Source organism: Lepisosteus platostomus, chromosome 1 (assembly GCF_059453375.1).
Source record: "Lepisosteus platostomus isolate fLepPlt1 chromosome 1, fLepPlt1.hap1, whole genome shotgun sequence".
Lineage (NCBI taxonomy): Eukaryota > Metazoa > Chordata > Actinopteri > Semionotiformes > Lepisosteidae > Lepisosteus > Lepisosteus platostomus.
Genome location: NC_142611.1, coordinates 53,384,755 through 53,406,140, shown reverse-complemented (window position 1 = coordinate 53,406,140; position 21,386 = coordinate 53,384,755).

Here is a 21,386-nt window from a genome sequence, read left to right as displayed (position 1 = left end):
ATAGCGAAACTTGAGTGTTATTTGTATTCCTGACCTGTTGACGACACCACACTTGTTCATCTGTGTATGCCATTCCAGCAGCAGGCAACACAAGAAAGAAAGACTGCAAAATGAAAGCAGACTCACAGCAGTTACTGTCAGAATTTCATGAAAGTGACAGTTTAAGCAATTAGGACTCCTTTGGAGTATTTGGGGAAACTTTTTGAACATTGATTTTCAATGCAAGGTTTTTTATAAATGTTGTGTTGTGGAATTGCCCGAGCTAGGGTTAGGGTTAGGGTTTGAGGAACACCTAGACATTTTGTGATGCATTTGCTGTGCTCTAGGACACATGTGAAATGCAAGAAAAGAGTAGTTTCGTTGTTTCTTTGACAAATTAATTTGGCCCAAATTTGCACTTTTTGCTAAGCCACACACACGCCTGTCAATCAAAAGTGATCAAAAATCAAAGTTTTGAAAACAATCTTTTTCAGAGCTAAATTATCTTGTATTTGGCATTTCAACCCGAGTAAACACATACGAATAGCGAAACTTGAGTGTTATTTGTATTCCTGACCTGTTGACGACAACACACTTGTTCATCTGTGTATGCCATTCCAGCAGCAGGCAACACAAGAAAGAAAGACTGCAAAATGAAAGCAGACTCACAGCAGTTACTGTCAGAATTTCATGAAAGTGACACTTTAAGCATTTTGGACTCCTTTGGAGTATTTGGGGAATTTTTTAGAACATAGCTTTTCAATGCAAGGTTTTTTATAAATGTTGTGTTGTGGAAGTGCCCGAGCTAGGGTTAGGGTTAGGGTTTGAGGAACACCTAGAAATTTTGTGATGCTTTGGTGTGCTCTGGGACACATGTGAAATGCAAGAAAAGTGTTGTTTCGTTGTTTTTTTGACAAATTAATTTGGCCCAATTTTGCACTTTTTGCTAAGCCACGCACCTGTCAATCAAAAGTGGTCAAAAATCAAAGGTTTGAAAACAATCTTTTTCAGAGCTAAATTATCTTGTATTTGGCATTTCTACCCGAGTAAACACATACGATTAGCGAAACTTGAGTGTTATTTGTATTCCTTACCTGTTGACGACACCACACTTGTTCATCTGTGTATGCCATTCCAGCAGCAGGTAACGCAAGATAGAAAGACTGGAAAATGAAAGCAGACTCACAGCAGTTACTGTCAGAATGTCATGAAAGTGACACTTTAAGCATTTTGGACTCCTTTGGAGTATTTGGGGAAACTTTTAGAACATAGCTTTTCAATGCAAGGTTTTTTATAAATGTTGTGTTGTGGAAGTGCCAGAACTAGGGTTAGGGTAAGGGTTTGAGGAACACCTAGACATTTTGTGATGCATTTGCTGTGCTCTCGGACACATGTGAAATGCAAGAAAAGAGTAGTTTCGTTGTTTCTTTGACAAGTTAATTTGGCCCAAATTTGCACTTTTTGCTAAGCCACACACACGCCTGTCAATCAAAAGTGATCAAAAATCAAAGTTTTGAAAACAATCTTTTTCAGAGCTAAATTATCTTGTATTTGGCATTTCAACCCGAGTAAACACATACGAATAGCGAAACTTGAGTGTTATTTGTATTCCTGACCTGTTGACGACACCACACTTGTTCATCTGTGTATGCCATTCCAGCAGCAGGCAACACAAGAAAGAAAGACTGCAAAATGAAAGCAGACTCACAGCAGTTACTGTCAGAATGTCATGACAGTGACACTTTAAGCATTTTGGACTCCTTTGGAGTATTTGGGGAAACGTTTTAAACATAGCTTTTCAATGTAAGGTTTTTTATAAATGTTGTGTTGTGGAAGTGCCCGAGGTAGGGTTAGGGTTAGGGTTTGAGGAACACCTAGACATTTTGTGATGCATTTGCTATGCTCTAGGACACATGTGAAATGCGAGAAAAGTGTTGTTTCGTTGTTTTTTTGACAAATTAATTTGGCCCAATTTTGCTCTTTTTGCGACACGCCTGTCAATCAAAAGTGATCAAAAATCAAAGTTTTGAAAACAATCTTTTTCAGAGCTAAATTATCTTGTATTTGGCATTTCAACCCAAATAAACACATACTAATAGCGAAACTTGAGTGTTATTTGTATTCCTGACCTGTTGACGACACCACACTTGTTCATCTGTGTATGCCATTCCAGCAGCACGCAACGCAAGAAAAAAGACAGCAAAATGAAAGCAGACTCACAGCAGTTACTGTCAGAATGTCATGAAAGTGACAGTTTAAGCAATTTGGACTCCTTTGGAGTATTTGGGGAAACTTTTTGAACATAGCTTTTCAATGCAAGGTTTTTTATAAATGTTGTGTTGTGGAATTGCCCGAGCTAGGGTTAGGGTTAGGGTTTGAGGAACACCTAGACATTTTGTGATGCATTTGCTGTGCTCTAGGACACATGTGAAATGCAAGAAAAGAGTAGTTTCGTTGTTTCTTTGACAAATTTATTTGGCCCAATTTTGCACTTTTTGCTAAGCCGAGCACTTGTCAATCAAAGGTGGCCAAAAATCAAAGGTTTGAAAACAATCTTTTTCAGAGCTAAATTATCTTGTTTTTGGAATTTCAACCCGAGTAAACACATAAGACTAGCGAAACTTGTGCATTATTTGTATTCCTGACCTGTTGACGACACCACACTTGTTCATCTGTGTATGCCATTCCAGCAGCAGGTAACGCAAGAGAGAACGATTGGAAAATGAAAGCAGACTCACAGCAGTTACTGTCAGAATGTCATGACAGTGACACTTTAAGCATTTTGGACTCCTTTGGAGTATTTGGGGAAACGTTTTGAACATAGCTTTTCAATGCAAGGTTTTTTATAAATGTTGTGTTGTGGAAGTGCCCGAGGTAGGGTTAGGGTTAGTGTTTGAGGAACACCTAGACATTTTGTGATGCATTTGCTGTGCTCTAGGACACATGTGAAATGCCAGAAAAGTGTTGTTTCGTTGTTTTTTTGACAAATTAATTTGGCCCAATTTTGCTCTTTTTGCTAAGCCACACACACGCCTGTCAATCAAAAGTGATCAAAAATCAAAGTTTTGAAAACAATCTTTTTCAGAGCTAAATTATCTTGTATTTGGCTTTTCAACCCGAGTAAACACATACGAATAGCGAAACTTGAGTGTTATTTGTATTCCTGACCTGTTGACGACACCACACTTGTTCATCTGTGTATGCCATTCCAGCAGCAGGCAACACAAGAAAGAAAGACTGCAAAATGAAAGCAGACTCACAGCAGTTACTGTCAGAATTTCATGAAAGTGACACTTTAAGCATTTTGGACTCCTTTGGAGTATTTGGGGAATTTTTTAGAACATAGCTTTTCAATGCAAGGTTTTTTATAAATGTTGTGTTGTGGAAGTGCCCGAGCTAGGGTTAGGGTTAGGGTTTGAGGAACACCTAGAAATTTTGTGATGCTTTGGTGTGCTCTGGGACACATGTGAAATGCAAGAAAAGTGTTGTTTCTTTGTTTTTTTGACAAATTAATTTGGCCCAATTTTGCACTTTTTGCTAAGCCGCGCACCTGTCAATCAAAAGTGGTCAAAAATCAAAGGTTTGAAAACAATCTTTTTCAGAGCTAAATTATCTTGTATTTGGCATTTCAACCCGAGTAAACACATACGATTGGCGAAACTTAAGTGTTATTTGTATTCCTGACCTGTTGACGACACCACACTTGTTCATCTGTGTATGCCATTCCAGCAGCAGGTAACGCAAGATAGAAAGACTGGAAAATGAAAGCAGACTCACAGCAGTTACTGTCAGAATGTCATGAAAGTGACAGTTTAAGCAATTTGGACTCCTTTGGAGTATTTGGGGAAACTTTTTGAACATAGCTTTTCAATGCAAGATTTTTTATAAATGTTGTGTTGTGGAATTGCCCGAGCTAGGGTTAGGGTTAGGGTTTGAGGAACACCTAGACATTTTGTGATGCATTTGCTGTGCTCTAGGACACATGTGAAATGCAAGAAAAGAGTAGTTTCGTTGTTTCTTTGACAAATTAATTTGGCCCAAATTTGCACTTTTTGTTAAGCCACACGCCTGTCAATCAAAAGTGATCAAAAATCAAAGTTTTGAAAACAATCTTTTTCAGAGCTAAATTATCTTGTATTTGGCATTTCAACCCGAGTAAACACATACGAATAGCGAAACTTGAGTGTTATTTGTATTCCTGACCTGTTGACGACACCACACTTGTTCATCTGTGTATGCCATTCCAGCAGCAGGCAACACAAGAAAGAAAGACTGCAAAATGAAAGCAGACTCACAGCAGTTACTGTCAGAATGTCATGACAGTGACACTTTAAGCATTTTGGACTCCTTTGGAGTATTTGGGGAAACGTTTTGAACATAGCTTTTCAATGCAAGGTTTTTTATAAATGTTGTGTTGTGGAAGTGCCCGAGGTAGGGTTAGGGTTAGGGTTTGAGGAACACCTAGACATTTTGTGATGCATTTGCTGTGCTCTAGGACACATGTGAAATGCGAGAAAAGTGTTGTTTCGTTGTTTTTTTGACAAATTAATTTGGCCCAATTTTGCTCTTTTTGCGACACGCCTGTCAATCAAAAGTGATCAAAAATCAAAGTTTTGAAAACAATCTTTTTCAGAGCTAAATTATCTTGTATTTGGCATTTCAACCCAAGTAAACACATACTAATAGCGAAACTTGAGTGTTATTTGTATTCCTGACCTGTTGACGACACCACACTTGTTCATCTGTGTATGCCATTCCAGCAGCACGCAACGCAAGAAAAAAGACAGCAAAATGAAAGCAGACTCACAGCAGTTACTGTCAGAATGTCATGAAAGTGACAGTTTAAGCAATTTGGACTCCTTTGGAGTATTTGGGGAAACTTTTTGAACATAGCTTTTCAATGCAAGGTTTTTTATAAATGTTGTGTTGTGGAATTGCCCGAGCTAGGGTTAGGGTTAGGGTTTGAGGAACACCTAGACATTTTGTGATGCATTTGCTGTGCTCTAGGACACATGTGAAATGCAAGAAAAGAGTAGTTTCGTTGTTTCTTTGACAAATTTATTTGGCCCAATTTTGCACTTTTTGCTAAGCCGAGCACTTGTCAATCAAAGGTGGCCAAAAATCAAAGGTTTGAAAACAATCTTTTTCAGAGCTAAATTATCTTGTTTTTGGAATTTCAACCCGAGTAAACACATAAGACTAGCGAAACTTGTGCATTATTTGTATTCCTGACCTGTTGACGACACCACACTTGTTCATCTGTGTATGCCATTCCAGCAGCAGGTAACGCAAGAGAGAACGATTGGAAAATGAAAGCAGAATCACAGCAGTTACTGTCAGAATGTCATGACAGTGACACTTTAAGCATTTTGGACTCCTTTGGAGTATTTGGGGAAACGTTTTGAACATAGCTTTTCAATGCAAGGTTTTTTATAAATGTTGTGTTGTGGAAGTGCCCGAGGTAGGGTTAGGGTTAGGGTTTGAGGAACACCTAGACATTTTGTGATGCATTTGCTGTGCTCTAGGACACATGTGAAATGCCAGAAAAGTGTTGTTTCGTTGTTTTTTTGACAAATTAATTTGGCCCAATTTTGCTCTTTTTGCTAAGCCACACACACGCCTGTCAATCAAAAGTGATCAAAAATCAAAGTTTTGAAAACAATCTTTTTCAGAGCTAAATTATCTTGTATTTGGCTTTTCAACCCGAGTAAACACATACGAATAGCGAAACTTGAGTGTTATTTGTATTCCTGACCTGTTGACGACACCACACTTGTTCATCTGTGTATGCCATTCCAGCAGCAGGCAACACAAGAAAGAAAGACTGAAAATGAAAGCAGACTCACAGCAGTTACTGTCAGAATTTCATTAAAGTGACACTTTAAGCATTTTGGACTCCTTTGGAGTATTTGGGGAAACTTTTAGAACATAGCTTTTCAATGCAAGGTTTTTTATAAATGTTGTGTTGTGGAAGTGCCCGAGCTAGGGTTAGGGTTAGGGTTTGAGGAACACCTAGAAATTTTGTGATGCTTTGGTGTGCTCTGGGACACATGTGAAATGCAAGAAAAGTGTTGTTTCGTTGTTATTTTGACAAATTAATTTGGCCCAATTTTGCACTTTTTGCTAAGCCGCGCACCTGTCAATCAAAAGTGGTCAAAAATCAAAGGTTTGAAAACAATCTTTTTCAGAGCTAAATTATCTTGTATTTGGCATTTCTACCCGAGTAAACACATACGATTAGCGAAACTTGAGTGTTATTTGTATTCCTTACCTGTTGACGACACCACACTTGTTCATCTGTGTATGCCATTCCAGCAGCAGGTAACGCAAGATAGAAAGACTGGAAAATGAAAGCAGACTCACAGCAGTTACTGTCAGAATGTCATGAAAGTGACACTTTAAGCATTTTGGACTCCTTTGGAGTATTTGGGGAAACTTTTAGAACATAGCTTTTCAATGCAAGGTTTTTTATAAATGTTGTGTTGTGGAAGTGCCAGAACTAGGGTTAGGGTAAGGGTTTGAGGAACACCTAGACATTTTGTGATGCATTTGCTGTGCTCTCGGACACATGTGAAATGCAAGAAAAGTGTTGTTTCATTGTTTCTTTGACAAATTAATTTGGACCAATTTTGAACTTTTTGCCAAGCCACACGCCTGTCAATCAAAAGTGATCAAAAATCAAAGGTTTGAAAACAATCTTTTTCAGAGCTAAATTATCTTGTATTTGGCATTTCAACCCGAGTAAACACATACGATTGGCGAAACTTAAGTGTTATTTGTATTCCTGACCTGTTGACGACACCACACTTGTTCATCTGTGTATGCCATTCCAGCAGCACGCAACGCAAGAAAAAAGACTGCAAAATGAAAGCAGACTCACAGCAGTTACTGTCAGAATGTCATGAAAGTGACAGTTTAAGCAATTTGGACTCCTTTGGAGTATTTGGGGAAACTTTTTGAACATTGCTTTTCAATGCAAGGTTTTTTATAAATGTTGTGTTGTGGAATTGCCCGAGCTAGGGTTAGGGTTAGGGTTTGAGGAACACCTAGACATTTTGTGATGCATTTGCTGTGCTCTAGGACACATGTGAAATGCAAGAAAAGAGTAGTTTCGTTGTTTCTTTGACAAATTAATTTGGCCCAAATTTGCACTTTTTGTTAAGCCACACGCCTGTCAATCAAAAGTGATCAAAAATCAAAGTTTTGAAAACAATCTTTTTCAGAGCTAAATTATCTTGTATTTGGCATTTCAACCCGAGTAAACACATACGAATAGCGAAACTTGAGTGTTATTTGTATTCCTGACCTGTTGACGACACCACACTTGTTCATCTGTGTATGCCATTCCAGCAGCAGGCAACACAAGAAAGAAAGACTGCAAAATGAAAGCAGACTCACAGCAGTTACTGTCAGAATGTCATGACAGTGACACTTTAAGCATTTTGGACTCCTTTGGAGTATTTGGGGAAACGTTTTGAACATAGCTTTTCAATGCAAGGTTTTTTATAAATGTTGTGTTGTGGAAGTGCCCGAGGTAGGGTTAGGGTTAGGGTTTGAGGAACACCTAGACATTTTGTGATGCATTTGCTGTGCTCTAGGACACATGTGAAATGCGAGAAAAGTGTTGTTTCGTTGTTTTTTTGACAAATTAATTTGGCCCAATTTTGCTCTTTTTGCGACACGCCTGTCAATCAAAAGTGATCAAAAATCAAAGTTTTGAAAACAATCTTTTTCAGAGCTAAATTATCTTGTATTTGGCATTTCAACCCAAGTAAACACATACTAATAGCGAAACTTGAGTGTTATTTGTATTCCTGACCTGTTGACGACACCACACTTGTTCATCTGTGTATGCCATTCCAGCAGCACGCAACGCAAGAAAAAAGACAGCAAAATGAAAGCAGACTCACAGCAGTTACTGTCAGAATGTCATGAAAGTGACAGTTTAAGCAATTTGGACTCCTTTGGAGTATTTGGGGAAACTTTTTGAACATAGCTTTTCAATGCAAGGTTTTTTATAAATGTTGTGTTGTGGAATTGCCCGAGCTAGGGTTAGGGTTAGGGTTTGAGGAACACCTAGACATTTTGTGATGCATTTGCTGTGCTCTAGGACACATGTGAAATGCAAGAAAAGAGTAGTTTCGTTGTTTCTTTGACAAATTTATTTGGCCCAATTTTGCACTTTTTGCTAAGCCGAGCACTTGTCAATCAAAGGTGGCCAAAAATCAAAGGTTTGAAAACAATCTTTTTCAGAGCTAAATTATCTTGTTTTTGGAATTTCAACCCGAGTAAACACATAAGACTAGCGAAACTTGTGCATTATTTGTATTCCTGACCTGTTGACGACACCACACTTGTTCATCTGTGTATGCCATTCCAGCAGCAGGTAACGCAAGAGAGAACGATTGGAAAATGAAAGCAGAATCACAGCAGTTACTGTCAGAATGTCATGACAGTGACACTTTAAGCATTTTGGACTCCTTTGGAGTATTTGGGGAAACGTTTTGAACATAGCTTTTCAATGCAAGGTTTTTTATAAATGTTGTGTTGTGGAAGTGCCCGAGGTAGGGTTAGGGTTAGGGTTTGAGGAACACCTAGACATTTTGTGATGCATTTGCTGTGCTCTAGGACACATGTGAAATGCCAGAAAAGTGTTGTTTCGTTGTTTTTTTGACAAATTAATTTGGCCCAATTTTGCTCTTTTTGCTAAGCCACACACACGCCTGTCAATCAAAAGTGATCAAAAATCAAAGTTTTGAAAACAATCTTTTTCAGAGCTAAATTATCTTGTATTTGGCTTTTCAACCCGAGTAAACACATACGAATAGCGAAACTTGAGTGTTATTTGTATTCCTGACCTGTTGACGACACCACACTTGTTCATCTGTGTATGCCATTCCAGCAGCAGGCAACACAAGAAAGAAAGACTGAAAATGAAAGCAGACTCACAGCAGTTACTGTCAGAATTTCATTAAAGTGACACTTTAAGCATTTTGGACTCCTTTGGAGTATTTGGGGAAACTTTTAGAACATAGCTTTTCAATGCAAGGTTTTTTATAAATGTTGTGTTGTGGAAGTGCCCGAGCTAGGGTTAGGGTTAGGGTTTGAGGAACACCTAGAAATTTTGTGATGCTTTGGTGTGCTCTGGGACACATGTGAAATGCAAGAAAAGTGTTGTTTCGTTGTTATTTTGACAAATTAATTTGGCCCAATTTTGCACTTTTTGCTAAGCCGCGCACCTGTCAATCAAAAGTGGTCAAAAATCAAAGGTTTGAAAACAATCTTTTTCAGAGCTAAATTATCTTGTATTTGGCATTTCTACCCGAGTAAACACATACGATTAGCGAAACTTGAGTGTTATTTGTATTCCTTACCTGTTGACGACACCACACTTGTTCATCTGTGTATGCCATTCCAGCAGCAGGTAACGCAAGATAGAAAGACTGGAAAATGAAAGCAGACTCACAGCAGTTACTGTCAGAATGTCATGAAAGTGACACTTTAAGCATTTTGGACTCCTTTGGAGTATTTGGGGAAACTTTTAGAACATAGCTTTTCAATGCAAGGTTTTTTATAAATGTTGTGTTGTGGAAGTGCCAGAACTAGGGTTAGGGTAAGGGTTTGAGGAACACCTAGACATTTTGTGATGCATTTGCTGTGCTCTCGGACACATGTGAAATGCAAGAAAAGTGTTGTTTCATTGTTTCTTTGACAAATTAATTTGGACCAATTTTGAACTTTTTGCCAAGCCACACGCCTGTCAATCAAAAGTGATCAAAAATCAAAGGTTTGAAAACAATCTTTTTCAGAGCTAAATTATCTTGTATTTGGCATTTCAACCCGAGTAAACACATACGATTGGCGAAACTTAAGTGTTATTTGTATTCCTGACCTGTTGACGACACCACACTTGTTCATCTGTGTATGCCATTCCAGCAGCACGCAACGCAAGAAAAAAGACTGCAAAATGAAAGCAGACTCACAGCAGTTACTGTCAGAATGTCATGAAAGTGACAGTTTAAGCAATTTGGACTCCTTTGGAGTATTTGGGGAAACTTTTTGAACATTGCTTTTCAATGCAAGGTTTTTTATAAATGTTGTGTTGTGGAATTGCCCGAGCTAGGGTTAGGGTTAGGGTTTGAGGAACACCTAGACATTTTGTGATGCATTTGCTGTGCTCTAGGACACATGTGAAATGCAAGAAAAGAGTAGTTTCGTTGTTTCTTTGACAAATTAATTTGGCCCAAATTTGCACTTTTTGCTAAGCCACACACACGCCTGTCAATCAAAAGTGATCAAAAATCAAAGTTTTGAAAACAATCTTTTTCAGAGCTAAATTATCTTGTATTTGGCATTTCAACCCGAGTAAACACATACGAATAGCGAAACTTGAGTGTTATTTGTATTCCTGACCTGTTGACGACACCACACTTGTTCATCTGTGTATGCCATTCCAGCAGCAGGCAACACAAGAAAGAAAGACTGAAAATGAAAGCAGACTCACAGCAGTTACTGTCAGAATTTCATTAAAGTGACACTTTAAGCATTTTGGACTCCTTTGGAGTATTTGGGGAAACTTTTAGAACATAGCTTTTCAATGCAAGGTTTTTTATAAATGTTGTGTTGTGGAACTGCCCGAGCTAGGGTTAGGGTTAGAGTTTGAGGAACACCTAGACATTTTGTGATGCATTTGCTGTGCTCTAGGACACATGTGAAATGCAAGAAAAGTGTTGTTTCGTTGTTTCTTTGACAAATTAATTTGGCCCAATTTTGCACTTTTTGCTAAGCCGCGCACCTGTCAATCAAAAGTTGCCAAAAATCAAAGGTTTGAAAACAATCTTTTTCAGAGCTAAATTATCTTGTATTTGGCATTTCAACCCGAGTAAACACATACGAATAGAGAAACTTGAGTGTTATTTGTATTCCTGACCTGTTGACGACACCACACTTGTTCATCTGTGTATGCCATTCCAGCAGGAGGCAACACAAGAAAGAAAGACTGCAAAATGAAAGCAGACTCACAGCAGTTACTGTCAGAATTTCATGAAAGTGACACTTTAAGCATTTTGGACTCCTTTGGAGTATTTGGGGAATTTTTTAGAACATAGCTTTTCAATGCAAGGTTTTTTATAAATGTTGTGTTGTGGAAGTGCCCGAGCTAGGGTTAGGGTTAGGGTTTGAGGAACACCTAGAAATTTTGTGATGCTTTGGTGTGCTCTGGGACACATGTGAAATGCAAGAAAAGTGTTGTTTCGTTGTTTTTTTGACAAATTAATTTGGCCCAATTTTGCACTTTTTGCTAAACCACGCACCTGTCAATCAAAAGTGGTCAAAAATCAAAGGTTTGAAAACAATCTTTTTCAGAGCTAAATTATCTTGTATTTGGCATTTCTACCCGAGTAAACACATACGATTAGCGAAACTTGAGTGTTATTTGTATTCCTTACCTGTTGACGACACCACACTTGTTCATCTGTGTATGCCATTCCAGCAGCAGGTAACGCAAGATAGAAAGACTGGAAAATGAAAGCAGACTCACAGCAGTTACTGTCAGAATGTCATGAAAGTGACACTTTAAGCATTTTGGACTCCTTTGGAGTATTTGGGGAAACTTTTAGAACATAGCTTTTCAATGCAAGGTTTTTTATAAATGTTGTGTTGTGGAAGTGCCAGAACTAGGGTTAGGGTAAGGGTTTGAGGAACACCTAGACATTTTGTGATGCATTTGCTGTGCTCTCGGACACATGTGAAATGCAAGAAAAGTGTTGTTTCATTGTTTCTTTGACAAATTAATTTGGACCAATTTTGAACTTTTTGTCAAGCCACACGCCTGTCAATCAAAAGTGATCAAAAATCAAAGGTTTGAAAACAATCTTTTTCAGAGCTAAATTATCTTGTATTTGGCATTTCAACCCGAGTAAACACATACGATTAGCGAAACTTGAGTGTTATTTGTATTCGTGACCTGTTGACGACACCACACTTGTTCATCTGTGTATGCCATTCCAGCAGCACGCAACGCAAGAAAAAAGACAGCAAAATGAAAGCAGACTCACAGCAGTTACTGTCAGAATGTCATGAAAGTGACACTTTAAGCATTTTGGACTCCTTTGGAGTATTTGGGGAAACTTTTTGAACACAGCTTTTCAATGCAAGGTTTTTTATAAATGTTGTGTTGTGGAATTGCCCGAGCTAGGGTTAGGGTTAGGGTTTGAGGAACACCTAGACATTTTGTGATGCATTTGCTGTGCTCTAGGACACATGTGAAATGCAAGAAAAGAGTAGTTTCGTTGTTTCTTTGACAAATTAATTTGGCCCAAATTTGCACTTTTTGCTAAGCCACACACACGCCTGTCAATCAAAAGTGATCAAAAATCAAAGTTTTGAAAACAATCTTTTTCAGAGCTAAATTATCTTGTATTTGGCATTTCAACCCGAGTAAACACATACGATTAGCGAAACTTGAGTGTTATTTGTATTCCTGACCTGTTGACGACACCACACTTGTTCATCTGTGTATGCCATTCCAGCAGCAGGCAACGCAAGAGAGAATGACTGGAAAATGAAAGCTGACTCACAGCAGTTACTGTCAGAATGTCATGAAAGTGACACTTTAAGCATTTTGGACTCCTTTGGAGTATTTGGGGAAACTTTTAGAACATAGCTTTTCAATGCAAGGTTTTTTATAAATGTTGTGTAGTGGAAGTGTCCGAGCTAGGGTTAGGGTTAGGGTTTGAGGATCACGTAGACATTTTGTGATGCATTTGCTGTGCTCTAGGACACATGTGAAATGCAAAAAAAGTGTTGTTTCGTTGTTTCATTGACAAATTAATTTGGCCCAATTTTGCACTTTTTGCTAAGCCGTGCGCCTGTCAATCAAAAGTGGTCAAAAATCAAAGGTTTGAAAACAATGTTTTTCAGAGCTAAATTATCTTGATTTTGGAATTTCAACCCGAGTAAACACATAAGACTAGCGAAACTTGTGCATTATTTGTATTCCTGACCTGTTGACGACACCACACTTGTTCATCTGTGTATGCCATTACAGCAGCAGGTATCGCAAGAGAGAACGATTGGAAAATGAAAGCAGACTCACAGCAGTTACTGTCAGAATGTCATGAAAGTGACACTTTAAGCATTTTGGACTCCTTTGGAGTATTTGGGGAAACTTTTTGAACATAGCTTTTCAATGCAAGGTTTTTTATAAATGTTGTGTTGTGGAAGTGCCCGAGCTAGGGTTAGGGTTAGGGTTTGAGGAACACCTAGACATTTTGTGATGCTTTGGTGTGCTCTGGGACTCGTAAAATGCAAGAAAAGTGTTGTTTCGTTGTGTCTTTGATAAATTTATTTGGCCCAATTTTGCACTTTTTGCTAAGCCACACGCCTGTCAATCAAAAGTGATCAAAAATCAAAGGTTTGAAAACAATCTTTTTCAGAGCTAAATTATCTTGTATTTGGCATTTCAACCCGAGTAAACACATACGAATAGCGAAACTTGAGTGTTATTTGTATTCCTGACCTGTTGACGACACCACACTTGTTCATCTGTGTATGCCATTCCAGCAGCACGCAACGCAAGAAAAAAGACAGCAAAATGAAAGCAGACTCACAGCAGTTACTGTCAGAATTTCATGAAAGTGACAGTTTAAGCATTTTGGATTCCTTTGGAGTATTTGGGAATCTTTTTGAACATACTGTAGCTTTTCAATGCAAGGTTTTTTATAAATGTTGTGTAGTGGAAGTGCCCGAGCTAGGGTTAGGGTTAGGGATTGAGGATCACGTAGACATTTTGTGATGCATTTGCTGTGCTCTAGGACACATGTGAAATGCAAAAAAAGTGTTGTTTCGTTGTTTCATTGACAAATTAATTTGGCCCAATTTTGCACTTTTTGCTAAGCCGTGCGCCTGTCAATCAAAAGTGGTCAAAAATCAAAGGTTTGAAAACAATGTTTTTCAGAGCTAAATTATTTTGTTTTGGAATTTCAACCCGAGTAAACACATAAGACTAGCGAAACTTGTGCATTATTTGTATTCCTGACCTGTTGACGACACCACACTTGCTCATCTGTGTATGCCATTCCAGCAGCAGGTATCGCAAGAGAGAACGATTGGAAAATGAAAGCAGAATCATAGCAGTTACTGTCAGAATGTCATGAAAGTGACACTTTAAGCATTTTGGACTCCTTTGGAGTATTTGGGGAAATTTTTTGAACATAGCTTTTCAATGCAAGGTTTTTTATAAATGTTGTGTTGTGGAAGTGCCCGAGCTAGGGTTAGGGTTAGGGTTTGAGGAACACCTAGACATTTTGTGATGCATTTGCTGTGCTCTAGGACACATGTGAAATGCCAGAAAAGTGTTGTTTCGTTGTTTTTTTGACAAATCAATTTGGCCCAATTTTGAACTTTTTGCTAAGCCGCGCGTCTGTCAATCAAAAGTGGTCAAAAATCAAAGGTTTGAAAACAATCTTTTTCAGAGCTAAATTATCTTGTATTTGGCATTTCAACCCGAGTAAACACATACGATTAGCGAAACTTGAGTGTTATTTGTATTCCTGACCTGTTGACGACACCACACTTGTTCATCTGTGTATGCCATTCCAGCAGCAGGCAACGCAAGAGAGAATGACTGGAAAATGAAAGCTGACTCACAGCAGTTACTGTCAGAATGTCATGAAAGTGACACTTTAAGCATTTTGGACTCCTTTGGAGTATTTGGGGAAACTTTTAGAACATAGCTTTTCAATGCAAGGTTTTTTATAAATGTTGTGTAGTGGAAGTGTCCGAGCTAGGGTTAGGGTTAGGGTTTGAGGATCACGTAGACATTTTGTGATGCATTTGCTGTGCTCTAGGACACATGTGAAATGCAAAAAAAGTGTTGTTTCGTTGTTTCATTGACAAATTAATTTGGCCCAATTTTGCACTTTTTGCTAAGCCGTGCGCCTGTCAATCAAAAGTGGTCAAAAATCAAAGGTTTGAAAACAATGTTTTTCAGAGCTAAATTATCTTGATTTTGGAATTTCAACCCGAGTAAACACATAAGACTAGCGAAACTTGTGCATTATTTGTATTCCTGACCTGTTGACGACACCACACTTGTTCATCTGTGTATGCCATTACAGCAGCAGGTATCGCAAGAGAGAACGATTGGAAAATGAAAGCAGAATCACAGCAGTTACTGTCAGAATGTCATGAAAGTGACACTTTAAGCATTTTGGACTCCTTTGGAGTATTTGGGGAAACTTTTTGAACATAGCTTTTCAATGCAAGGTTTTTTATAAATGTTGTGTTGTGGAAGTGCCCGAGCTAGGGTTAGGGTTAGGGTTTGAGGAACACCTAGAAATTTTGTGATGCTTTGGTGTGCTCTGGGACACATGTGAAATGCAAGAAAAGTGTTGTTTCTTTGTTTTTTTGACAAATTAATTTGGCCCAATTTTGCACTTTTTGCTAAGCCGCGCACCTGTCAATCAAAAGTGGTCAAAAATCAAAGGTTTGAAAACAATCTTTTTCAGAGCTAAATTATCTTGTATTTGGCATTTCTACCCGAGTAAACACATACGATTAGCGAAACTTGAGTGTTATTTGTATTCCTTACCTGTTGACGACACCACACTTGTTCATCTGTGTATGCCATTCCAGCAGCAGGCAACGCAAGAGAGAATGACTGGAAAATGAAAGCTGACTCACAGCAGTTACTGTCAGAATGTCATGAAAGTGACACTTTAAGCATTTTGGACTCCTTTGGAGTATTTGGGGAAACTTTTAGAACATAGCTTTTCAATGCAAGGTTTTTTATAAATGTTGTGTAGTGGAAGTGTCCGAGCTAGGGTTAGGGTTAGGGTTTGAGGATCACGTAGACATTTTGTGATGCATTTGCTGTGCTCTAGGACACATGTGAAATGCAAAAAAAGTGTTGTTTCGTTGTTTCATTGACAAATTAATTTGGCCCAATTTTGCACTTTTTGCTAAGCCGTGCGCCTGTCAATCAAAAGTGGTCAAAAATCAAAGGTTTGAAAACAATGTTTTTCAGAGCTAAATTATCTTGATTTTGGAATTTCAACCCGAGTAAACACATAAGACTAGCGAAACTTGTGCATTATTTGTATTCCTGACCTGTTGACGACACCACACTTGTTCATCTGTGTATGCCATTACAGCAGCAGGTATCGCAAGAGAGAACGATTGGAAAATGAAAGCAGAATCACAGCAGTTACTGTCAGAATGTCATGAAAGTGACACTTTAAGCATTTTGGACTCCTTTGGAGTATTTGGGGAAACTTTTTGAACATAGCTTTTCAATGCAAGGTTTTTTATAAATGTTGTGTTGTGGAAGTGCCCGAGCTAGGGTTAGGGTTAGGGTTTGAGGAACACCTAGAAATTTTGTGATGCTTTGGTGTGCTCTGGGACACATGTGAAATGCAAGAAAAGTGTTGTTTCTTTGTTTTTTTGACAAATTAATTTGGCCCAATTTTGCACTTTTTGCTAAGCCGCGCACCTGTCAATCAAAAGTGGTCAAAAATCAAAGGTTTGAAAACAATCTTTTTCAGAGCTAAATTATCTTGTATTTGGCATTTCTACCCGAGTAAACACATACGATTAGCGAAACTTGAGTGTTATTTGTATTCCTTACCTGTTGACGACACCACACTTGTTCATCTGTGTATGCCATTCCAGCAGCAGGTAACGCAAGATAGAAAGACTGGAAAATGAAAGCAGACTCACAGCAGTTACTGTCAGAATGTCATGAAAGTGACACTTTAAGCATTTTGGTCTCCTTTGGAGTATTTGGGGAAACTTTTAGAACATAGCTTTTCAATGCAAGGTTTTTTATAAATGTTGTGTTGTGGAAGTGCCAGAACTAGGGTTAGGGTAAGGGTTTGAGGAACACCTAGACATTTTGTGATGCATTTGCTGTGCTCTAGGACACGTGAAATGCAAGAAAAGTGTTGTTTCATTGTTTCTTTGACAAATTAATTTGGACCAATTTTGAACTTTTTGTTAAGCCACACGCCTGTCAATCAAAAGTGATCAAAAATCAAAGGTTTGAAAACAATCTTTTTCAGAGCTAAATTATCTTGTATTTGGCATTTCAACCCGAGTAAACACATACGAATAGCGAAACTTGAGTGTTATTTGTATTCCTGACCTGTTGATGACACCACACTTGTTCATCTGTGTATGCCATTCCAGCAGCAGGCAACACAAGAAAGAAAGACTGCAAAATGAAAGCAGACTCACAGCAGTTACTGTCAGAATTTCATGAAAGTGACACTTTAAGCATTTTGGACTCCGTTGGAGTATTTGGGGAAACTTTTAGAACATAGCTTTTCAATGCAAGGTTTTTTATAAATGTTGTGTTGTGGAACTGCCCGAGCTAGGGTTAGGGTTAGAGTTTGAGGAACACCTAGACATTTTGTGATGCATTTGCTGTGCTCTAGGACACATGTGAAATGCAAGAAAAGTGTTGTTTCGTTGTTTCTTTGACAAATTAATTTGGCCCAATTTTGTACTTTTTGCTAAGCCGCGCACCTGTCAATCAAAAGTTGCCAAAAATCAAAGGTTTGAAAACAATCTTTTTCAGAGCTAAATTATCTTGTATTTGGCATTTCAACCCGAGTAAACACATACGAATAGTGAAACTTGACTGTTATTTGTATTCCTGACCTGTTGACGATACCACACTTGTTCATCTGTGTATGCCATTCCAGCAGCAGGTAACACAAGAAAGAAAGACTGCAAAATGAAAGCAGACTCACAGCAGTTACTGTCAGAATTTCATGAAAGTGACACTTTAAGCATTTTGGACTCCTTTGGAGTATTTGGGGAATTTTTTAGAACATAGCTTTTCAATGCAAGGTTTTTTATAAATGTTGTGTTGTGGAAGTGCCCGAGCTAGGGTTAGGGTTAGGGTTTGAGGAACACCTACAAATTTTGTGATGCTTTGGTGTGCTCTGGGACACATGTGAAATGCAAGAAAAGTGTTGTTTCGTTGTTTTTTTGACAAATTAATTTGGCCCAATTTTGCACTTTTTGGAAGCCGCGCACCTGTCAATCAAAAGTGGTCAAAAATCAAAGGTTTGAAAACAATCTTTTTCAGAGCTAAATTATCTTGTATTTGGCATTTCAACCCGAGTAAACACATACGATTTGCGAAACTTGAGTGTTATTTGTATTCCTGACCTGTTGACGACACCACACTTGTTCATCTGTGTATGCCATTCCAGCAGCACGCAACGCAAGAAAAAAGACAGCAAAATGAAAGCAGACTCACAGCAGTTACTGTCAGAATGTCATGAAAGTGACAGTTTAAGCAATTTGGACTCCTTTGGAGTATTTGGGGAAACTTTTTGAACATAGCTTTTCAATGCAAGATTTTTTATAAATGTTGTGTTGTGGAATTGCCCGAGCTAGGGTTAGGGTTAGGGTTTGAGGAACACCTAGACATTTTGTGATGCATTTGCTGTGCTCTAGGACACATGTGAAATGCAAGAAAAGAGTAGTTTCGTTGTTTCTTTGACAAATTAATTTGGCCCAAATTTGCACTTTTTGCTAAGCCACACGCCTGTCAATCAAAAGTGATCAAAAATCAAAGTTTTGAAAACAATCTTTTTCAGAGCTAAATTATCTTGTATTTGGCATTTCAACCCGAGTAAACACATACGAATAGCGAAACTTGAGTGTTATTTGTATTCCTGACCTGTTGACGACACCACACTTGTTCATCTGTGTATGCCATTCCAGCAGCAGGCAACACAAGAAAGAAAGACTGCAAAATGAAAGCAGACTCACAGCAGTTACTGTCAGAATGTCATGACAGTGACACTTTAAGCATTTTGGACTCCTTTGGAGTATTTGGGGAAACGTTTTGAACATAGCTTTTCAATGCAAGGTTTTTTATAAATGTTGTGTTGTGGAAGTGCCCGAGGTAGGGTTAGGGTTAGGGTTTGAGGAACACCTAGACATTTTGTGATGCATTTGCTGTGCTCTAGGACACATGTGAAATGCGAGAAAAGTGTTGTTTCGTTGTTTTTTTGACAAATTAATTTGGCCCAATTTTGCTCTTTTTGCGACACGCCTGTCAATCAAAAGTGATCAAAAATCAAAGTTTTGAAAACAATCTTTTTCAGAGCTAAATTATCTTGTATTTGGCATTTCAACCCGAGTAAACACATACTAATAGCGAAACTTGAGTGTTATTTGTATTCCTGACCTGTTGACGACACCACACTTGTTCATCTGTGTATGCCATTCCAGCAGCACGCAACGCAAGAAAAAAGACAGCAAAATGAAAGCAGACTCACAGCAGTTACTGTCAGAATGTCATGAAAGTGACAGTTTAAGCAATTTGGACTCCTTTGGAGTATTTGGGGAAACTTTTTGAACATAGCTTTTCAATGCAAGGTTTTTTATAAATGTTGTGCTTTGGAATTGCCCGAGCTAGGGTTAGGGTTAGGGTTTGAGGAACACCTAGACATTTTGTGATGCATTTGCTGTGCTCTAGGACACATGTGAAATGCAAGAAAAGAGTAGTTTCGTTGTTTCTTTGACAAATTTATTTGGCCCAATTTTGCACTTTTTGCTAAGCCGAGCACTTGTCAATCAAAGGTGGCCAAAAATCAAAGGTTTGAAAACAATCTTTTTCAGAGCTAAATTATCTTGTTTTTGGAATTTCAACCCGAGTAAACACATAAGACTAGCGAAACTTGTGCATTATTTGTATTCCTGACCTGTTGACGACACCACACTTGTTCATCTGTGTATGCCATTCCAGCAGCAGGTAACGCAAGAGAGAACGATTGGAAAATGAAAGCAGAATCACAGCAGTTACTGTCAGAATGTCATGACAGTGACACTTTAAGCATTTTGGACTCCTTTGGAGTATTTGGGGAAACGTTTTGAACATAGCTTTTCAATGCAAGGTTTTTTATAAATGTTGTGTTGTGGAAGTGCCCGAGGTAGGGTTAGGGTTAGGGTTTGAGGAACACCTAGACATTTTGTGATGCATTTGCTGTGCTCTAGGACACATGTGAAATGCCAGAAAAGTGTTGTTTCGTTGTTTTTTTGACAAATTAATTTGGCCCAATTTTGCTCTTTTTGCTAAGCCACACACACGCCTGTCAATCAAAAGTGATCAAAAATCAAAGTTTTGAAAACAATCTTTTTCAGAGCTAAATTATCTTGTATTTGGCTTTTCAACCCGAGTAAACACATACGAATAGTGAAACTTGAGTGTTATTTGTATTCCTGACCTGTTGACGACACCACACTTGTTCATCTGTGTATGCCATTCCAGCAGCAGGCAACACAAGAAAGAAAGACTGCAAAATGAAAGCAGACTCACAGCAGTTACTGTCAGAATTTCATGAAAGTGACACTTTAAGCATTTTGGACTCCTTTGGAGTATTTGGGGAATTTTTTAGAACATAGCTTTTCAATGCAAGGTTTTTTATAAATGTTGTGTTGTGGAAGTGCCCGAGCTAGGGTTAGGGTTAGGGTTTGAGGAACACCTAGAAATTTTTTGATGCTTTGGTGTGCTCTGGGACACATGTGAAATGCAAGAAAAGTGTTGTTTCGTTGTTTTTTTGACAAATTAATTTGGCCCAATTTTGCACTTTTTGCTAAGCCGCGCACCTGTCAATCAAAAGTGGTCAAAAATCAAAGGTTTGAAAACAATCTTTTTCAGAGCTAAATTATCTTGTATTTGGCATTTCTACCCGAGTAAACACATACGATTAGCGAAACTTGAGTGTTATTTGTATTCCTTACCTGTTGACGACACCACACTTGTTCATCTGTGTATGCCATTCCAGCAGCAGGTAACGCAAGATAGAAAGACTGGAAAATGAAAGCAGACTCACAGCAGTTACTGTCAGAATGTCATGAAAGTGACACTTTAAGCATTTTGGTCTCCTTTGGAGTATTTGGGGAAACTTTTAGAACATAGCTTTTCAATGCAAGGTTTTTTATAAATGTTGTGTTGTGGAAGTGCCAGAACTAGGGTTAGGGTAAGGGTTTGAGGAACACCTAGACATTTTGTGATGCATTTGCTGTGCTCTAGGACACATGTGAAATGCAAGAAAAGTGTTGTTTCATTGTTTCTTTGACAAATTAATTTGGACCAATTTTGAACTTTTTGTTAAGCCACACGCCTGTCAATCAAAAGTGATCAAAAATCAAAGGTTTGAAAACAATCTTTTTCAGAGCTAAATTATCTTGTTTTTGGAATTTCAACCCGAGTAAACACATAAGACTAGCGAAACTTGTGCGTTATTTGTATTCCTGACCTGTTGACGACACCACACTTGTTCATCTGTGTATGCCATTCCAGCAGCAGGCAACACAAGAAAGAAAGACTGCAAAATGAAAGCAGACTCACAGCAGTTACTGTCAGAATTTCATGAAAGTGACAC